This window comes from Narcine bancroftii, chromosome 1 (genome assembly GCF_036971445.1).
Source record: "Narcine bancroftii isolate sNarBan1 chromosome 1, sNarBan1.hap1, whole genome shotgun sequence".
Lineage (NCBI taxonomy): Eukaryota > Metazoa > Chordata > Chondrichthyes > Torpediniformes > Narcinidae > Narcine > Narcine bancroftii.
This window is the reverse complement of record NC_091469.1, coordinates 167830689-167850456: the sequence shown is the minus strand read 5'-3', so window position 1 is coordinate 167850456 and position 19768 is coordinate 167830689. Positions and strand designations below refer to the sequence as shown.

The 19768-nt window shown below is 45.6% G+C and overlaps 1 long non-coding RNA gene across 1 annotated transcript in view; it reads right to left on the bottom strand.

Annotated features, from left to right (window-relative positions):
- The window catches only part of LOC138736108 (uncharacterized), a 59349-nt gene that overhangs the window by 10413 nt on the left and 29168 nt on the right, over nt 1–19768 (bottom strand). The window lies entirely within an intron of this gene.

The following is a 19768-nucleotide window of genomic DNA, read 5'->3' as shown; positions in this document are numbered from 1 at the left end:
AGGCAAACTAAGAAAAATCAAAGAACATAACAATAACATTGTGAATTAAGTCTTTTTGCGAAATCGTAAGGTAAGAGGTTTTTCTCCAGGAATACAAGTCCAATCTGAGTTCGTATTAGGGTCCTGTGGCGCCTCTACAGGTCCCTTAAATCTGGATGCGTGTGTCCACCCCTTCTCTCTTGTTCGTGCTGCAGCTTCTGTAGTTAAGAGAACTTGGTATGGACCTTCCCACTGGGGCTGGAGTTTTTCAGTCTTCCAGGTCTTGATAAGAATCCAGTCTCCTGGTTCCACTTTGTGTAAAGAAAAGTCTAGAGGCGGTGTTTGTGCCAATAGTCCTCTCTTTCGTAAATCTGTAAGAGAGCGTGACAGTGCCTGTAAATAGTTCCTAACAAATATATCCCCTTCCCCCAAGGTGGGACACCCCTCAACTGTACTCCAGAAGGGAAGCCCAAACATCATTTCATAAGGGGACAGCCCTACATCTTTTCGTGGGGCAGTACGAATTCTTAATAAGGCTAGGGGCAGACACTTTATCCAAGGCATTTTAGTTTCCACCATTAACTTTGTCAATTGGATTTTTAGTGTTCCATTCATACGCTCGACCTTCCCTGAGCTTTGTGGATGCCAAGGGGTATGTAATTTCCAAGAGACCTGTAATGCATCACAAATCAATTGCTGGATTTTTGAAGAAAAATGTGGACCCCTGTCTGAGTCTATAGAATCCATTATACCATATCTGGGGATTATCTGCTCTAGGAGGAGGCGAGCTACTGTAGAGGCTGTAGTATTTATTGTTGGGAAGGCTTCTACCCATCGGGTAAAGTGATCTATTATCACCAACAGATATTTCCATCTTTGAACTTGAGGTAACTCTGTGAAGTCGATCTGGATACGTTGAAAAGGGCGTATGGCTAATGGTTGACCTCCCATGGTCCCTGTCCTCATTATCTTCTTATTAATTTTTGTGCATAGGTAACAATTTTGCACCTCTTGTTGGGCCAAGGTGTAGATTCCCTTACACACATATTCTCGAAGCACTGTGTCACATAAGGCTTGGGTGCCCCAGTGGCTCTGTTGATGCAGGTGTTTTAAAATATTGCGAGTTATTTCTTTATTTAGAACAATTCTTCCATCTGGTGTTTTCCATGTTCCATCAGGTAACTGGCTTGCGCCCAGCTGATCCATGTTCTTTTCTTCCTTAGCAGTGAAAATGGGAGCTGTCTTTATGCCTTGCCTTATTGGGATTAAAGTCAGCAAACGGACTTCTTGTTGCATGGCTGCTCTTTTGGCTTCTTCATCAGCCAGTCTGTTTCCAATTGCTGTCGGGTTATCTCCCCTTTGATGGCTTGGTATGTAGACCACTGCTATTTCTTGGGGTAATGTTAAGGCTTCTAGAGTCAGAGTAATCATCTGTTCGTGTGCCAATTCCTTTCCTCTTGATGTAATTAGACCACGCTCCTTCCAGATCTTACCAAAGGTATGCACTACCCCGTATGCGTATTTGGAATCTGTGTAAATTGTTCCAATTTTCTTTGCCAGTATTCTGAGGGCTCTCTGCAAGGCATATAGTTCACAGGATTGTGCTGACCAGCTTCCGGGTAGTCTCGTGGATTCTACTACTTTCCAAGTATTTCCTTCTATTATAGCATACCCATTTCTTCTCATTCCGTCAACACATCTGGCGGAGCCGTCAATGTAGAATTCATATCCTTCTCCCAGCGGAGTATCGCAAAGGTCTTCTCGGGTCTTGGTCTGAAGATCTGTCAACTCGACACAGTCATGCTCCACCTCTTTCTCTGTTTCACTGCCGTATAAAAATTGAGCTGGGTTGCAGCTATTAATTTTTGCAAACTGTAAATCTTCTCCAACCATTAAAATGGTTTCATACTTTAATATGCGAGAATCAGTCAGCCATCGATGGGCAGTTTGTGTTAATAAAACACTTACAGAATGGGAGGTGTACACAGTCATCTTTCCTCCAAAAGTAAGTTTACGTGCTTCCTCTACCAACAGAGCAGCAGCCGCTACTCCCTGGATACACGTCGGCCATCCGCGAGACACTGGGTCCATCATTTTGGAAAGGAAAGCTACTGGGTGTCGCTGACCGCCTTTTTCCTGTGTTAAAACTCCCACAGCTGTTCCTTGGTTATGAGTGACAAATAGCTGGAAGGGCTGTTTTAAAGAGGGCAGAGTGAGCACTGGGGCTCGTGTTAGGCGATGTTTCAAGTCCTCGAACCATCCCTCCTCCTCCTGGGTCCATTTCAATGGATAGTCATTTTCATTTGTCAGTTTATCATACATAAACTTCACCAAAGCTGAGTAGTCCTCTATCCATAACCTACAGTATCCTAAGAGTCCCAGGAATTGTCTTATTTCCTTCTTATTACGGGGTAAAGGCATTCTAGTGATTCCCGCAATTCGTTCAGGGGTAATCCGTTTCTGTCCTTTACTTATCTGGTGTCCCAGATATATCACAGTTTTCTCAACAAACTGTAACTTGTTTCTGGACACTCGTAGACCCTTTTTCCCCAGATAATTCAAGAGTCTAATGGTCTCTCTCCTCATTTCTTGTTCCTTGGGTCCTGATAATAGTAAATCATCCACATACTGCATTAGTTGGGAATCATCAGATTGTGGATAGTCCATCAGGATTTGTTCTAGCATTTGTCCAAACAGGTTTGGAGATTCAGTGAACCCTTGGGGCAATACAGTCCACCGAAACTGTCTCCGTCTACCTGTCCATGGATTTTCCCATTCAAACGCAAACATATCTCTACTTTCCTCTTCTAACGGACAAGTCCAGAAGGCATCCTTCAAGTCGATAACACTAAACCACTCATGGTCTGGGGGAATCCGACTCATAATAGTATAGGGATTAGGCACCACTGGGTGGCGGGTCTGAACAATAGCATTCAAACTTCTTAGATCCTGAACTAGGCGATAGGATCCATCTGACTTTTTTACTGGGAGTATAGGGGTGTTATAAGGTGACATGCATTCTTCTAATAGTCCGTCTCGTATTAAAGTCTCAATTACCGGCTGTAGCCCTTTTCTCCCTTCCAAAGAAATAGGATACTGACGTTTCCTTACCGGCTGATGACCTGGTATTAATGTGACATGTAAAGGTGGGATGTCCAGACCTCCTCGATTTCCCTCCTTATACCAGACTCTCTCGTCAATCTGCCGTTCATCCTCTTCCTTTAAAGCGCAGAGGTGGACTCGCACTTCTCCGTCCACAGGGAGAGCACCCAAACCTAGGAGAGCCTGTAAGTCCCTTCCTAGGAGGTTAAATCCAGCCGAAGGTAATAACAAGAGGTCTTGTACCCCTTCTCTTTCTTCCAGTTTCACTGTTACTTGGGGAATTATTGATACCATTCTGGGAGCCCCTTCTATCCCAGAAATTGTCAAATTACTTTTTATAGGCTCAGTTCCGATTGGCACAGTTATTACACTACTTCGTTCCGCTCCTGTGTCCACCATAAACACCACCTCTTCTCCCTTGGGACCAATTTTTAGTTTTACCAGGGGTTCCCTCTTATATTTGGTCCCTAACATTTGGAACCCCTGACACCCCTAATCTTCTTCCATAAGTTCGAGGGCACGCAATTCCCTCTTGTATCGGGGGCATTCCCTCTTAAAGTGTCCTTCCTCATTGCAGTAATAGCACTTAACGAACCTCCGGGGTCTTCCCTCTCTTGGATATTTTGGATTGTTTAGAGGAAGGTTTTGTTTTCTTTCCCCTCTGGATTCAGCATTCATCTGTCGGATAGTCTGTACCATAACCTTTGTCGCCTTCTTTTGATCTTCTTCTTCTCTCTGCACATATACTTTTTGTGCCTTTTTTAACAGTTCACTTAGGGGTTTTTCACTCCAGTCCTCCTCCTTTTCTAGTTTCTTTCTAATGTCTTGCCATGATTTGGAAACAAATTCAATTCGAATAAGCTGTTCACCCATTGGTGTACTAGGGTCCACACCAGCATACTGTTGGACATTCTTTCTCACCCTCTCCAAAAAATCAGTAGGGGACTCGTCTTTCCCCTGGTGGTTCCCAAATGCCTTGGTAAAATTGTGACCCTTTGGCACAGCCTCCCGTATCCCTTTAATTGTCCACTCTCTATATTGTCTCATACTTGCCAATCCCTCAGGTGTTCGTTTGTCCCACCTGGGTTCATTTAAGGGATATTTTTGTTCATGGGGTCTAGGGTCCCCAGGTTGTTCATATTCCCACATGAGGAGGGCAGCCCGTCGAATCATCTGCCTCTCCTGGGGTGAAAATAATGTTCCCATTATTGCCTGCATCTCTTCCCACGTATATGTGTTTGGTCCCAAGAATTGGTCAAGCTGTTCAGCCAGTCCTATAGGATCTTCCAATAACTTTTTCATTTCTTTCTTAAATCCCCGCACCTCTGTACTAGTTAGGGGAACATTCACATATCCCGTTCCCCCTCCCGGTCCTCCCATAGGAACTTCTCTCAGGGGATTTAGGTTTATTGAAAACTTTGATGGTCCTGGACCAGTCTGGGATCTTGTCCAGGGTCGGTTTACCGGTGGAAGTTTAGGGTCCGACTCCCTTAATTCATCCTTTTTATCCCGGCCCCCTTCGGGGCAATCAGATTCATCACCTTTCCCCTCCGGTAATAAGCTTTCCTCGGGCGCAGTAGGCACCGGGGGAATATAAGGAGGGGGAAGGTTGTCCAGAGGTTCCCATTTCTTTTCTCCTGCCACTCTCAATTTAAAACATTCTGTTAAGGATCCTGGCCAGGGAACCCAACAAAATGCATATGCTGACTCTTCTTGATTCACCTTTGGTCTCGAATTTACATATATGTTTAATGCTTGTCTAACCCAATCCTCATCAGATCCAAATTTCGGCCACCAGACCGAGGAACCTTTAATAGGTTGTTTTGACCAAAGGAGACAATATTGGACCATCTTTTTCTTGTTTTTGTCCCGATATCTATTACTATCCCAATTTTCAAACATTCTCCCCAAAGGGCTGTCAAGGGGTACTCCCAGGAATTGTCCTGAATTTTCAGACGAGCCCTTAGATTTTGATCCTCCCATTTTCCCACCTAGATCTGTTTATCGTTGCTGAGGACCCTCTCGCTCTGGACCCTACTCCCTTCCTCTCAGACGCCTCGTCGGAGGTGCTGTCCCTCCTTCGGTTACCGCTGAGGTTTTCCTGGGGTTGACCCCTCTCTTCTCGGCACTTCGTCGGAGGTGCTGTCCCTCCTTCGGTTACCGCCGAGGTTTCCCTAGGGTCTATCCTAGAGTCCCGCGACAGGGTCCTCACACAACGACAAAAGATCTATACTTAATCTATTCCGTTAGGTTTTTATCCAAACAGGTGTATCCCGTTACACCTGTTACCCAATCCCCACACCACAATCGTAAGTCGTCACTTACCGGTGTCTTCCCGGGGATTGAACCGTCACCCTTCTCCTCTCCGTCTTGTCGTGTCACCCTGTCCGGATACCACTCGCTCAAGCCGCCCGAAGCGACGAGCAAGGGACTAGGAGCCGCTGAACTCAGCGGGGTGCACCGCCTCCGATGTCCCTCTTCTCGCCTCCCCTCACGGCCGGAGTGTAGATCCCGGACGAGCCCCCATTTGTCAGAAATAAAACTTCTCACACATGAGTCTCTTTAAAACTGATGACACGACAAGCTTTATTTACAAGTCTGCAGAGTTGGACTCAACTGGTTTCTCACCAGTTAAGCCCCGATACATACAGTGCATTGATTTTTATACCTTTATTATTTGCCCTTCCCCTTCTTATTAATACTGTTTTAATTGGTTAGTATTACAAAAACATTCTAAGTATAACTGCATTATTAATTATCACGTTCGTTACGTACGCTGTGAACTCTACATTCACTGAATTCTGTTTCTCACACTTCTTATCAATCCTTTGTCTCCTGCATGTCTCTCACTATGACCATGAAAAGATAGGTTTAAAAAAACATATTCAGCAGCTCCTTCTGTCCTTGACTGCTAGTAAACTCTCTGTCCGTTCTGGCTTCCCTGTTTATGATTAATCATCACATTTTAACTTAAGTCTTTTTAACCTAAATTCTCTATATCACACAGGGAATAAAGTCCCAGCCTGTCCAACCTTCCCCTGGAACTCAAACCCCGAAAGCCAGACCACCTTCTTGTCCCTCTCCTCGACGCGCTGTCTCATTCCTATCCTTCCTCTCCTCCGGCCACCCAAACGGCACACAATGTTCCCAAGATGGCCTCACCCATGCCTTGTCCAACTTCCTCGTGGCTTCCCACCTCCTGCACTCAATCCTCTCATTTCTGAAGGCCAAATACCAGAAGCTTTCTTCACCCCACCCCCCCATCTCTACATGCGACTCCACTTTCGGGCAGTTCTGTACCACAGTTCCTCAATCCCTTTGTTTGACAACACTCCTCAATGGTCTGCCATTTAACATTCAAACTCTTACGTTTTAAGAATCAATTACAGAGATGCATGGATGTGGGAAGTCAGGAGGGTTAGCGACTGGGTGCAGGTCGATGAGACTGGCAGAATGATATTTCACCATGGACGAGACGAGCCGAAGGGTCTCTTTTCTTTGCTGTGGGGTTTCTAGGGTAGAGTTCACACCATTCTCAGGAAGGAGGATGAGCAGACAGATGTCATGGTCCACGGGTAGGAAAGGTGATGAGACCCTGCCAGGAGAGATGAGGGAGTTAAGTGCGAAGGTGAAGAGCACAACCAAGGGGTCTCTCTCTGTCTGTCTGTGTGAGTGTGTCTCTACGTCTGTGTGTTTCTCTCTGTGTCTGTGTGTGTCTCTCTGTCTGTGTGTGTCTCTGTGTCTGTGTGTGTCTCTCTGTGTCTGTGTGTGTCTCTCTGTGTCTGTTTGTGTGTCTCTCTCTCTCTGTCTCTCAGTCTGTGTGTGTCTCTGTGACGGTGTGTGTCTCTCTGTGTCGGTGTCTGTCTCTCTGTGTCGGTGTCTGTCTCTCTGTGTCGGTGTCTGTCTCTCTCTCTGTCTGTCTCTCTCTCTGTCTGTCTCCCTCTCTCTGTCTGTCTCTCTCTCTGTCTGTCTCTCTCTCTGTCTGTCTCTCTCTCTGTCTGTGTCTCTCTCTCTGTCTGTCTCTCTCTCTCTGTCTGTCTCTCTCTCTGACTGTGTCTCTCTCTGACTGTGTCTCTCTCTCTGTCTGTGTCTCTCTCTCTGTCTGTGTCTCTCTCTGTCTGTGTCTCTCTGTCTCTCTCTCTCTCTGTCTCTCTGTGTGTATCTCCTTCTGTGTGTGTGTCTCTGTGTCACCTTGTGTGTCGCTGTCTGTGTCTCTCTCTCTCACTCTGTCACAATGTGTGTCTCTCTGTGTCTGTATGAGTGTGCCTCACTCTCTGTCTGTGTCTCTGTATCTGTGTGTGTCTCTGAGTCTGTGTCTCTGTGTCTGTGTCTCTGTGTCTGTGTCTGTGTCTGTGTCTGTGTCTCTGTGTCTCTGTGTCTCTGTGTCTCTGTGTCTGTGTGTCTGTCTCTGTGGCTGTGTCTCTGTGTCTGTGTCTCTGTGTCTCTGTGTCTGTGTCTCTGTGTCTGTGTCTGTGTCTGTGTCTCTGTGTCTGTGTCTCTGTGTCTGTGTCTCTGTGTCTGTATCTCTGTGTCTGTATCTCTGTGTCTGTGTCTCTATGTCTCTGTGTCTGTGTCTCTGTGTCTGTGTCTCTGTGTCTGTGTCTGTGTCTATGTGTCTCTGTGTCTGTGTCTCTGTTTCTGTGTCTCTGTGTCTGTGTCTCTGTCTCTGTGTGTCTGTGTCTCTGTGTGTCTGTCTGTGTGTCTGTGTTTGTGTGTCTGTGTGTCTGTGTGTCTGTGTGTCTGTGTGTCTGTGTCTCTGTGTGTCTGTGTCTCTGTGTGTCTGTGTCTCTGTGTGTCTGTGTCTGTGTCTGTGTGTCTGTGTCTGTGTGTCTGTGTCTGTGTCTCTCTGTCTGTGTCTCTCTGTCTGTGTCTCTCTGTCTGTGTCTCTGTCTGTGTCTTTCTGTCTCTGTCTCTCTGTCTCTGTCTCTCTGTCTGTGTTTCTCTGTCTGTGTTTCTCTGTCTGTGTCTCTGTGTCTGTGTCTCTGTGTGTGTGTCTCTGTGTGTGTGTCTCTGTGTGTGTGTCTCTGTGTGTGTGTCTCTGTGTGTCTGTGTCTCTGTGTGTCTGTGTCTCTGTGTGTATGTGTCTCTGTGTGTATGTGTCTCTGTATGTCTCTCCCTGTCTATGTTTGTGTGTGTGTATCTGTCTGTGTGTGTGTGTCTATGTGTGTGTCTGTCTGTCTCTCTGTATCGTGTGTTTGTCTCTGTCTCTGGGTGTCTGTCTGTGTGTGTGTCTCTCTGTCTCTTTCTGTGTGCGTGTCTCTCTCTCCGTATGTGTGTGTCTCTCTCTCTGTCTGTGTGTGTCTGTCTGTGTCTGTGTGTGTGTGGCTCTCTCTCTGTCTGTCTCTTGGTCTGTGTGTTTCTGTGATGTGTCTCGCTGTGTCTGTGTGTGTCTCGCTGTGTGTGTCTCGCTGTGTGTGTGTGTGTCTCGCTGTGTCTCTGTGTCTCGCTGTGTCTCTGTGTCTCGCTGTGTCTCACTCTCTCTGTCTGTGTCTCTCTCTCTCTGTGTCTCTCTCTGTGTGTGTCTCTCTCTGTGTCTCTCTCTCTGTGTCTCTCTCTCTGTCTCTCTCTCTCTGTCTCTCTCTCTCTGTCTCTCTTTCTGTCTCTCTCTCTCTGTCTCTCTCTCTGTCTCTCTCTCTCTGTCTCTCTCTGTGTCTCTCTCTCTGTCTCTCTCTCTCTGTCTCTCTCTCTGTCTCACTCTCTCTGTCTCTCTCTCTCTGTCTCTCTCTCTCTGTCTCTCTCTCTCTGTCTCTCTCTCTCTGTCTCTCTCTCTCTCTGTCTCTCTCTCTCTCTGTCTCTCTCTCTCTGTCTCTCTCTCTCTGTCTCTCTCTCTCTGTGTCCCTCTCTCTGTCTGTGTCTCTCTCTCTGTCGGTGTCTCTCTCTCTGTCTGTGTCTCTCTCTCTGTCTGTGTCTCTCTCTCTGTTTGTGTCTCTCTCTCTATCTGTGTCTCTCTCTCTATCTGTGTCTCTCTCTATCTGTGTCTCTCTCTATCTGTGTCTCCTTCTGTGTGTGTGTCTGTGTGTCTCTGTCTGTGTCTCTTTGTGTGTCGCTGTCTGTGTGTGTGTCTCTCTCTCTCCCTCTGTGTCACAATGTGTGTCTCTCTGTGTCTGTATGAGTGTGCCTCTCTCTCTGTCTGTGTCTCTGTATCTGTGTGTGTCCCTGAGTCTGTCTGTGTGTGTGTGTCTCTCTGTCTGTGTTTCTGTATCTGTGTGTGTCCATGAGTCTGTCTGTGTGTGTGTGTGTGTCTCTCTGTCTGTGTCTCTCTGTCTGTGTCTCTATGTCTGTGTCTCTGTGTGTGTGTCCCTATCTCTCTCTCTCTCTGTCTCTCTCTCTCTCTGTCTGTTTGTGTGTGTCTCTGTGCGTCTCTCTCTGTCTATGTCTGTGTGTGTGTATCTGTCTGTGTGTGTGTGTCTCTGTGTGTGTGTCTGTCTCTCTGTATCGTGTGTTTGTCTCTGTCTCTGGGTGTGTGTGTGTGTCTGTCTGTGTGTGTCTGTCTCTGTGTCATGTGTGTGTCTCTCTGTCTCTTTCTGTGTGTGTGTCGCTCTCTCCGTCTGCGTGTGTGTCTCTCTGTCTGTCTGTGTGTGTCTGTCTGTGTGTGTCTCTGTGTCTCTCTCTCGCTGTCAGTGTCTCTCTCTCTGTCTATCTGTGTGTGTCTCTCTGTGTGTCTATGTATCTGTCTCTCTGTGTCTGTGTGTGTGTGCGTGTGTCTGTCTGTCTGGGTATGTGTGTGTCGCTCTCTCTCGGTGTCTCTAATATTTGCTTATTCATTACCCACCATTATCCATTCCTACTGGTGGTGCGGGCTTTGTTCCCCAAGGCGTCCGTATTGGCTATCCATAGACCATCTCTGCCCCAACGCATTCCTCGGTGTCACCTGCATTAAAATCAACATGGCATCAGCACCTTTTTGGGCACTTTTACCCGTGTTTCCTCAGTTGTTCTGGCCATTTTGTGTTTCGTTCACACATTCCTGCTGCCTGGGGTTCACGGCACTCATGGAAGATCGCCAGTTCCTGAAACAATTCTTCATTTATCTTATTTGTAACATTTTTACATTTAATTTAACATATGCATTAAAAAACTTAAATTTCTTATTTGAAAATAAGATAAAATTAATGCATAGTGATTTAAAAAGTAACCCCTCCCACAGCTGCCCAATAGAAAACAATAAAGAGAGGAAACATCTAGATAGCATTTATAAAAATTGACCAAAACTCTCAAATAAAATCTTGCTTTTCTTGGTTTTAGGAGTCAGAAAGTTCGTGTTGGGTGATTAAAACTTAATTCGTACAATTGGTAAATACACATCCCAAATCTTCAAAAGAGAAATTCAAATTTGTTCCGTGAATTCGATGTCATTATTTCAAGTGGGAATCAACGGCCTATTTCAGCGTGGCCATTGACCCATTCCCAAATACGCATCGGACTTCCAAGTTACTGCCACACATTTTAACCCTATAACAATTACAGCACAGAAACAGGTCATTTGGCCCTTCTTGTCTGCACTGAACTAAATACTCTCCTCTCGTACCACCTCTCTGCCTTCCCCTCCCCTCCCCTCAAATTTTCCCTGAAATGACAAAATGGACCCTGCCGCCACAATTTCTCCCGGAAGCTCACTCCACTCAGCCACCATTCTGAGTAAAGAAGTTCCCCCTCATGTTATTTCCAAACTTTTACCTCCTGTCTCAATCTCTGCTCCCGCAATGAAAAAAGTCTATCCACATCAACTCGTTCTATCCACCTAGTAATTTTAAAGACCTCGATCAAATCCCCTCTCAACCATCTACAATCCAAAGAATAAAGACTTCATTTGCTCAATCTTTCTTTGTAATCTAGTTGCTGATATCCAGGTAACATTGACGTAAATCTTCTCTGCACCCTCTCTACTTTGTTGATAGCTTTCCTCTCATTTGGTGACCAGAACTGCACACAGTACTCTCAACAGGGCCTCACCAATACCTTGTCTAGTCTCAACCTCACTGCTTGACTCCTGTATTCTATGCGATGGTTGATCAAGGCCAGCTATTTGAACAGATTCTTTTCGAGGTACTCTCTGATTACCCTCCAATAATTAACCTATCATGGTCAGGCTCACCTGGTTGGCTTTTGAAGCCGTTTTTATAACATAACATAACAATTACAGCACGGAAACAGGCCATTAGGCCCTTCTAGTCCGCACCGAACCAAACACCCCTTTCTAGTCCCATCTCCCTGCACAATGCCCATAACCCTCCATCTTCTTCTCATCCATATACCTGTCCAACCTTTTCTTAAATAATACAATTGACTCCGCCGCCACTATTCCTCCCGGAAGCTCATTCCACACGGCTACCACTCTCTGAGTAAAGAAGTTCCCCCTCATGTTACCTCTAAATCTCTGCCCCTTAATTCTTAACTCATGTCCTCTTGTTTTAATCTTTCCTCCTCTTAACGGAAATAGTCTATCCACATCCATTCTGTCTATCCCTTTCATAATCTTAAATACTTCTATCAAATCCCCTCTCAACCTTCTACGCTCCAAAGAATAAAGACCCAATCTGTCCAATCTCTCCCCATACTCCAGATGCTTAAACCCAGGCAACATTCTGGTAAACCTTCTCTGCACTCTCTCCACTCTGTTTATATCCTTCCTATAATTTGGCGACCAGAACTGCACACAGAACTCCAAATTAGGCCGCACCAACGTCTGATACAATCTCAACATCACCTCCCAACTCCTATATTCCATGCAATGATTGATAAAGGCCAGCATACTAAAAGCCTTCTTCACCACCCTATTCACGTGAGTTTCTACCTTCAGGGAACGATGTACCGTTACTCCTAAATCTTTCTGCTCTTCTGTATTCCTCAATGCTCTCCCATTTACCACGTATGTCCTATTCTGATTCTTCTTACCAAAATGAAGCACCTCACACTTATCAGCATTAAATTCCATCTGCCACACACTTATCAGCATTAAATTCCATCTGCCATTTTTCAGCCCACTTTTCTAAGCAGTCCAAATCCCTCTGCAATCCTTGAAAACCTTCTTTATTATCCACAATTCCACCTATCTTAGTATTGTCTGCATATTTACTAATCCAATTCACCACCCCATCATCTAGATCATTAATGTATATAACGAACAACAATGGGCCCAATACAGATCCTTGAGGCACACCACTGGTCACCGGCCTCCAACCTGACAGACAATTATCCACTACCACTCTCTGGCCTCTCCCTTTCAGCCAATGTTCAATCCATTTGACTATCTTAAAATTTATACCCAAAGACTGCACCTTCCTAACTAACCTTCCATGTGGTACCTTATCGAAGGCCTTACTGAAGTCCATTTAGACAACATCCACTGCGCTACCCTCATCCACATTCCTAGTCACCTCTTCAAAAAATTCAATCAGATTGGTCAAACATGACCTTCCTCACACAAATCCATATTGAGTGCTCCTGATCAGACCCTGTCTATCCAGATGTTTATAAGTACTATCTCCAAGAATTTTCTCCATTAATTTACCTACCACAGACGTCAAACTTACAGGCCGATAGTTGCCAGGCTTCCTCCTTGAACCCTTTTTAAATAACGGAACCACATGCGCAATGCGCCAATCCTACGGCACGATCCCCATATCTAATGACATTTGGAAAATTACCGCCAGAGCCTCTGCTCTTTCCTCCTTCACTTCTCTCAATGTCCTGGGGAAGATCCCGTCTGGTCCCGGAGACTTAGCCACCTTTATATTCTTCAAAAGCCTTAAAACTACACCTTTTGTAATCTCCATATTCCCCATATTTACCCAATTTGCTTTTTTTATCTCACATCTCCCAATATCCTTCTCCTTAGTGAATACCGAAGAAAAGAAACTGTTCAATATCTCCCCCATTTCTCTAGGCTCCACACACTGTTTTCCGCTCTGATTTTCTAAGGGACCAATTTTGTCTATACCTTTCCTCTTACCATTAACATATTTGTAGAACTCTTTTGGATTAGTTTTCACCCTGCTTGCCATAGTTTTCTCGTACCTTCTTTTAGCTTTCCTAATTCCTCTCTTAAGATTCCTCTTTCATTCAATGTATCTTTCAAACATCTCCTTAACTCCATGCTTCTTATATCTAATGTACGCCTCCCTTTTTCTTCGAACCAAGTTTCCAATATTCCTTGAAAACCACAGCTCTCTCAAACCTTTTGCCCCTCCTTTTAACCTAACAGGAACATAAAGCTTTTGCACTCTCAAAATCTGATCTTTAAAAGACTTCCATCTCTCTACTACATCCTGCCCATAAAACAAATTGTCCCAATGCACACCCTGCAAGTCCTTTCGCATCTCCTCAAATCTAGCTTTTCCCCAATCAAAAACCTCAACCCTTGGCCCTGACTTCTCTCTTTCCATAATGACATTGAAGCTGATGGCATTATGATCACTGGACCCGAAGTGCTCGCCAACACTAACCTCCGTCACTTGACCCATCCCATTTGCCAACAGTAGATCTAACACTGCTCCTTCTCTGGTCGGCACCTCTACATATTGTTGTAAAAAACTATCTTGCACACATTTCACAAACTCTAACCCATCCAGTCCTTTCACAGAATGTGTTTCCCAATCTATATGTGGAAAATTAAAATCTCCCATAATTACAACCCTGTGCTTATCACAAATATCCACCATCTACCTACAGATTTGCTCCTCTAGGTCTCGGTCCCCTCCGGGTGGTCTATAATGCACCCCTACAAGTGTAACCTCTCCTTTCCTACTCCTCAGTTCCACCCAAATAGCCTCCGTGGATGAGCCCTCTAATCTATCCTTCCTAGGCACCACTGTAATATTTTCCCTGACAAGCAATGCAACCCCACCTCCTCTTGCCCCTCCGACTCTATCACACCTAAAGCAACGAAACCCAGGGATATTCAGCTGCCAATCACATCCCTCCTGCAACCATGTCTCACTAATCGCTACCACATCATACTTCCAAGTATCAATCCACACCTTCAGCTCATCCACCTTTTTTACAATACTCCTGGCATTAAAATATATGAATTTCAGAGATTTTCCAATTTTTAATCCCTGTTTTCCCTCATCTTTAATAACAACATTATTTACTTTTCCTGCCAATTGCCCTTCATCTTCTTCCAGAGCATTTCCCTTCTCTATCACCTGCCCATCCATATTCAAATACTTACTACAAACTTTCTTTGTTTGCATTCTAACCCTCTCCTTACTGCTCTGTACTATTTTGTTCCCTTCCCCCAACCATTCTAGTTTAAAGGATCCTGAGTAGCCCTAGCAAATACCTCTGCCGGGATTCTGGTCCCCCTGGGATTTAAGTGTAACCCGTCCTTACTGTACAGGTCACATCTCCCCCAAAAAAGGTCCCAGTTATCCAGAAACTTAAAACGCTGCCCCTTACTCCACCCCTTCAGCCACGTGTTAATCCTCCACCTCATTCTATTTCTATTCTCACTGTCACGTGGCACAGGGAGTAATCCAGAGATTACCCCCTTTGCGGTCCTTCTTTTTAACTCCCTACCTAACTGCCTGTACTCACTTTTTAGGACCTCTTCTCTGATTCTCCCTATGTCATTGGTACCTACATGTACCACGAACTCTGGCTCCTGTCCCTCCCACTTTAGGATATCCGGGACACGAGCAGCAACATCTCGGACCCTGGCACCAGGGAGGCAAACCACCATCCGGTTCTCCTTGCTGCGTCCGCAGAATCCCCTATCTGTCCTCTTAACTATGGAGTCCCCTACCACTATTGCCCTCCTCTTCCTTTCCCTCCCTTTCTGAGCTACAGGGGCCGACCTCGTGCCGGAGGCACAGCCACTGTCACTCCCCCCAACCTTGATGTCCCCCTCAACAGTGCTCAAAGAGGTGTACTTATTGCTGAGTGTTACATTCACAGGGCTCGTCTCTGGCACCTTAAATTCTTTTGTCCCTCTCCTAACAGTTACCCACCTTTCATCCTCCCGTGGCCCTGGCGTGACCACCTGGCTGTAACTCCTGTCTATGACTACCTCTGTTTCCCTAACCAGCCTGAGGTCATCGAGCTGCAGCTCTAGTTCCCTAACACGGTCCCTGACAATCTGCAGCTCGACACACCTAGTGCAGATATGGACATCCGGGAGTCTGGAAGACTCCAGGACCTCCCATATCCGGCACTCCCGACAACACACAGCCTTAACACTCATCCCTTACCCCAATGAAGTAGTAATAAAGACTATCTTAGCTTTCTCTCCGCCTGCTTTCGCCAAAGCCTGATGAGCCAAAGCCTGGAAGTCCCACTCCTTCAATGGGCCACTCACTTGCTGGGCCACTCGCTGTCCCTCTTATTTATTGGCCTTTTACCAATTAACCCCTACACACTCTCCTGTACGCTCGCTCGACCAATGGCCGCCTCCGACGCCGACTCCTCCCCGCAGACCCTGGTAAGAGACTTTTTTAAAAGTTTTCTTACCTGCCCCGGACTCTTTTCTTTTCTGTCCTTCTCCTCTCTCCTCTCCTCTCCTCTCCTCTCCTCTCCTCTCCTCTCCTCTCCTCTCCTCTCCTCTCCTCTCCTCTCCTCTCCTCTCCTCTCCTCTCCCTACTGCTAGGCTCTGTCCCCAGTAAGAGTCTTTAAAAAGACCTTACCTTCCCGTCACACTCTCCTGTACGCTCGCTCTACCAATGGCCGCCTCCGACACCGACTCCTCCCCGCACACCCTGGTAAGAGACTTTTTTAAAAGTTTTCTTACCTGCCCCGGACTCTTTCCTTTTCTGTCCTTCTCTCTCCTCTCCTCTCCTCTCCTCTCCTCTCCTCTCCTCTCCCTACTAAACAAAGGAACATTAGATTACATCTATTCCTCCGGCACCTCACCCGTGGATAAACAGGTTTTAAATATTTCTGTCAGAGCCCTTGCAATTTCTACTCTTCTTTCCCTCAAGGCCAAGGGAATATCATGTCAGACCTCCATCCACCAACAGACAAAAATCAGCCATCACAAGGTGAAGGCAGGACAGTAGTCCCACCTCTCCAGCACGAGTCACCCCAGGATCAAGTCAGCACTGACTGCAAGAAGTTTCTACATCCTCTTGGTGTCTGTGTGGATTTCCTCCCACACTCCACAGCTCAAGGGGGCCGTAAGTTCATTGGTGATTTGGGAAGCTCAAGACCATCGGGTGGAAGTGCACATTCTGGTCCTGGGCGCATCAATTCAATTCAACAGCACAGATGAACCTTTGGGCACGACCTGATCTTTTTCTGGTTTCAAACTCATTATTTTTGAAAATTGTATGTGCACCCCTAATGCAGCACGACTGCTGCAAAACAGGCTTCATGAGGCATATCCATGACAAGAACTTGGGAGAATCTGATTTGGTTACTAGACTTTTGAACAGAACAGTGTCTGGACATTTTATCCCTAAACTGAAACTTTATAGACATACAGAACAAAATGAGGGCAAAACAAGCTTGTGTCTCACCAATACCACAATTCACGGACACTTTTTAAGTTCTCAAGGGTGGCAGAAAACACAATGAACAGACAAACTCCTTCCACATTGTCACTTTGAGAGCTTTGGACTCACCATGCTGTAAATATTGCCAAGCCATCACTTTCTCTCCAAATCAATGACCAAAAGTACTGGCTGAGCGATAGATTTGAGACATTTTACCCGCTATGTAGCAATCAGGCACAAGGAAAATTGCTGCTTCCATTGTAAAGTATTTAGGGATCTCAGACCACAAACAACCTTCACCCCAAAAAACAAGCAATTCTCCACAATAAAACTAGGTTTCCTTCCTGTCTGCAAGCATCTGCTCTCTTGAGTCTGAATGGCACAACTGGGGAAACCGTTTCAAACCCATGACCTGAAACAGCATATTCTCTTTTCTTTTTCAATCTTTTTATTATTATTATAATTTATAAACACATACAGTTCAAAGAGATATAAAAAATACATATTAAGTAATGAATTAATACAGAGATATTAAACAATAATATTACAGAATAAAAATATATTTAAAAAAATTTAGATCAGTTTAGGGTGTGAACTATCTCTCTAAAAAAAAGATATAATTAATAACAATATATGAAAAAAGAGAAAAAAAAACCCAAAAAAGAAGAAAAAACAAATCTGAATTAAAAAAACTTTAAAAAAAACCTACAGATATAGCTAAACCACGCCGATCACTCCGATCTCATCTTACAGCCCAATTATCATACATAATCATAGAAAGAAATCAGAGCCAGATCAACTCACCACAAATGAAAATATTGAATAAATGGTCGCCAGGTTAACTCAAACTTAAAAGGGGATTCATAGACAGAGTTTCTAATTTTCTCTAAATTTAAACATAGTATAGTTTGGGTAAACCATTGGAAAACAGTGGGAGGATTAACCTCTTTCCAATTCAATAGTATAGATCTTCTAGCCATTAGTGTAAGAAAAGCAATCATACGATCCGCAGGAAGAGATAAATAAGTCAAATCTATCATAGGTAATCCAAAAATTGCAGTAATGGGATGTGGTTGTAAATAGCATATTCTCTTCCCCTAATTGGAGCTGTCTTGCAATTGGCCACCACTGCCCGAACAAGAATGAACTGGGAGATCTCACACATGCTCCTTCACAGGTGAGACCTCCCTGTTCATTGGAGTTCCATATTATCCATCTTGCTCTATTTTGTTAACCTTAATCAAATCTCCTCTCATTCTCCAAATAAAAATCATATATCCTGTAGTTCGCGAGTCCGGACACCAGGTGGTGGTATTATACCTAGATCTCTCTCTCTCTCTCCCTCACTTCATGCATGCAGTACTCGGTGTGAACAGGCGGTGGCAGCACTTTACAGCCCTTGTAATCTGAAGCTTGGACAGGAGATGGTTGGTTTGCACCTCATGGGCTCTTGCACCAAGATTGAAGATTTGGAGATTTCCCATTGATTGGCAGAGAACATACACGACATCACATCCAACCCTGAGATTCCCTTTTTCCTGCGGACACGGCCGAATTACCACGAATGTGTCGTGCAAAAATAAACGGTTCAGTGGAAACCTGGAAAGATAAAGAATTGAAAACAAAGAAAATCAATAAAGGGCTGCAAGAGTCCTGAAATGAGTTCCTGATTGAGTTTGTTGTTGAGGAGTCTGAAGGTGGAGGGGGAGCAGCTGTTGCTGAACCTGGGGGTGTGAGTCTTGAGGCTCCTTGTGCTCCAATTGTTGCTTTGGTCTGGGCTTCTATCCTTTTGCCTGGATTCTCATCCTCTGCTATTTCAGTCTGAACCTTGCCATCAGCCCCAGGAATAAAAACGTGGAGATATGGATCGGAATTCTTTCTGGCTGGGTACACGTTGTAACACGGAGCCAGGAGCACCTCAAACACTGCTCTCATCCTCGTGTGTTCACGGCTAGAGACGAGAACAAATCTGGTCCTTAGCCACTGATAAATCCATCTCCAGGATGTTGACACTTTATTCCTGTGTGTTTGCTTTGAACCTTGCTTAGTGCTAGGGCTTTGAATTAAGAATTTTTCATTATTTTTTTCCTTTTGAATTGAACATTACGGTATATATTAATGCAATTTTCAAATTGTTTTACAATGTAAACAAAATTTTAAAGAAAAATCTGTAGATTTCACCACCTGAGGTGGAGAAACTAAACTGTGGTTTCGGTGGGTCCACGCCCAGTGGTATTCGGATTATTTTAAACAGGACCGTCTTCCAATGTGTGCAGCGGAACTGGCAGAAAGAGGATTGGGCTGTCGGTGTCATTGTTAATGACGTCTCATTCCAGCACAGAAACCTTCCAGTCTGTGGTGAACTGATTTTCTCATCCCACTGACCAGCACCCATTTCATATCCCTTCATACCCCTCCCATCCATGCCCATATCCAAATGCTTTCTGCAGTTAAGCCATTTCTGAATCCACACATCCATAGATCCCAAGCCTTATGACTGAGTCTGTGGAGCCTATCAAATGCCGCACCAAAATGAAGACAAACCTCATCCTCTGCCAGAACTTCATCCATTCCTTTTAGTAACACTTGATGGTTGAGGTCAGGGGTCCCCAAACGGGTCAGACTGTCGACTGCCCTCATAGCATCCCTGATCCCTCATTGACCCCCACCCCTGGAATCCTGGCGCTGGATGGGGTGGGGGGAACATCACTGCCGCATCTACTTGAGGAACAGAGAGTCCTGTGGAAAAGTGGAAGCTTTCTATTATTGGCCCCGACCACATGTCCCACTTGCAGGTCCCCATCCCCAGCCCCCTCACATCGATCACAAACTTCCCGCTCATTCCCATCCAAGGTCCCCGACCCCCTCACCCTCACTGGTCCTCCTCACCCTCGCAGTTCCCAAACCCCCTCACCGTTCTGGGTCCTCAATCCCCTGAGCTTCACGGGTCTGCCTCAGGCTCTCAGGTCCCCCTCACCCTTCTGGGCCCCCCTCCCTCCTCCCCCCTCAGCCTCACGTGTCTCCGATCCCCCCTCACCCTTCTGGGTTTCCGACACCCCCCTCAGCCTCAAGGATCGCCGACCCCCCTCTCAACCTCGCAGGTCCCCAACCCCCCCCCACCCTTCTGTTACCCTCTCACCCTTCTGGTTCCCCCTCACCCTTCTGGTTCCCCCTCACCCTTCTGGTTCCCCCTCACCCTTCTGGTTCCCCCTCACCCTTCTGGTTCCCCCTCACCCTTCTGGTTCCCCCTCACCCTT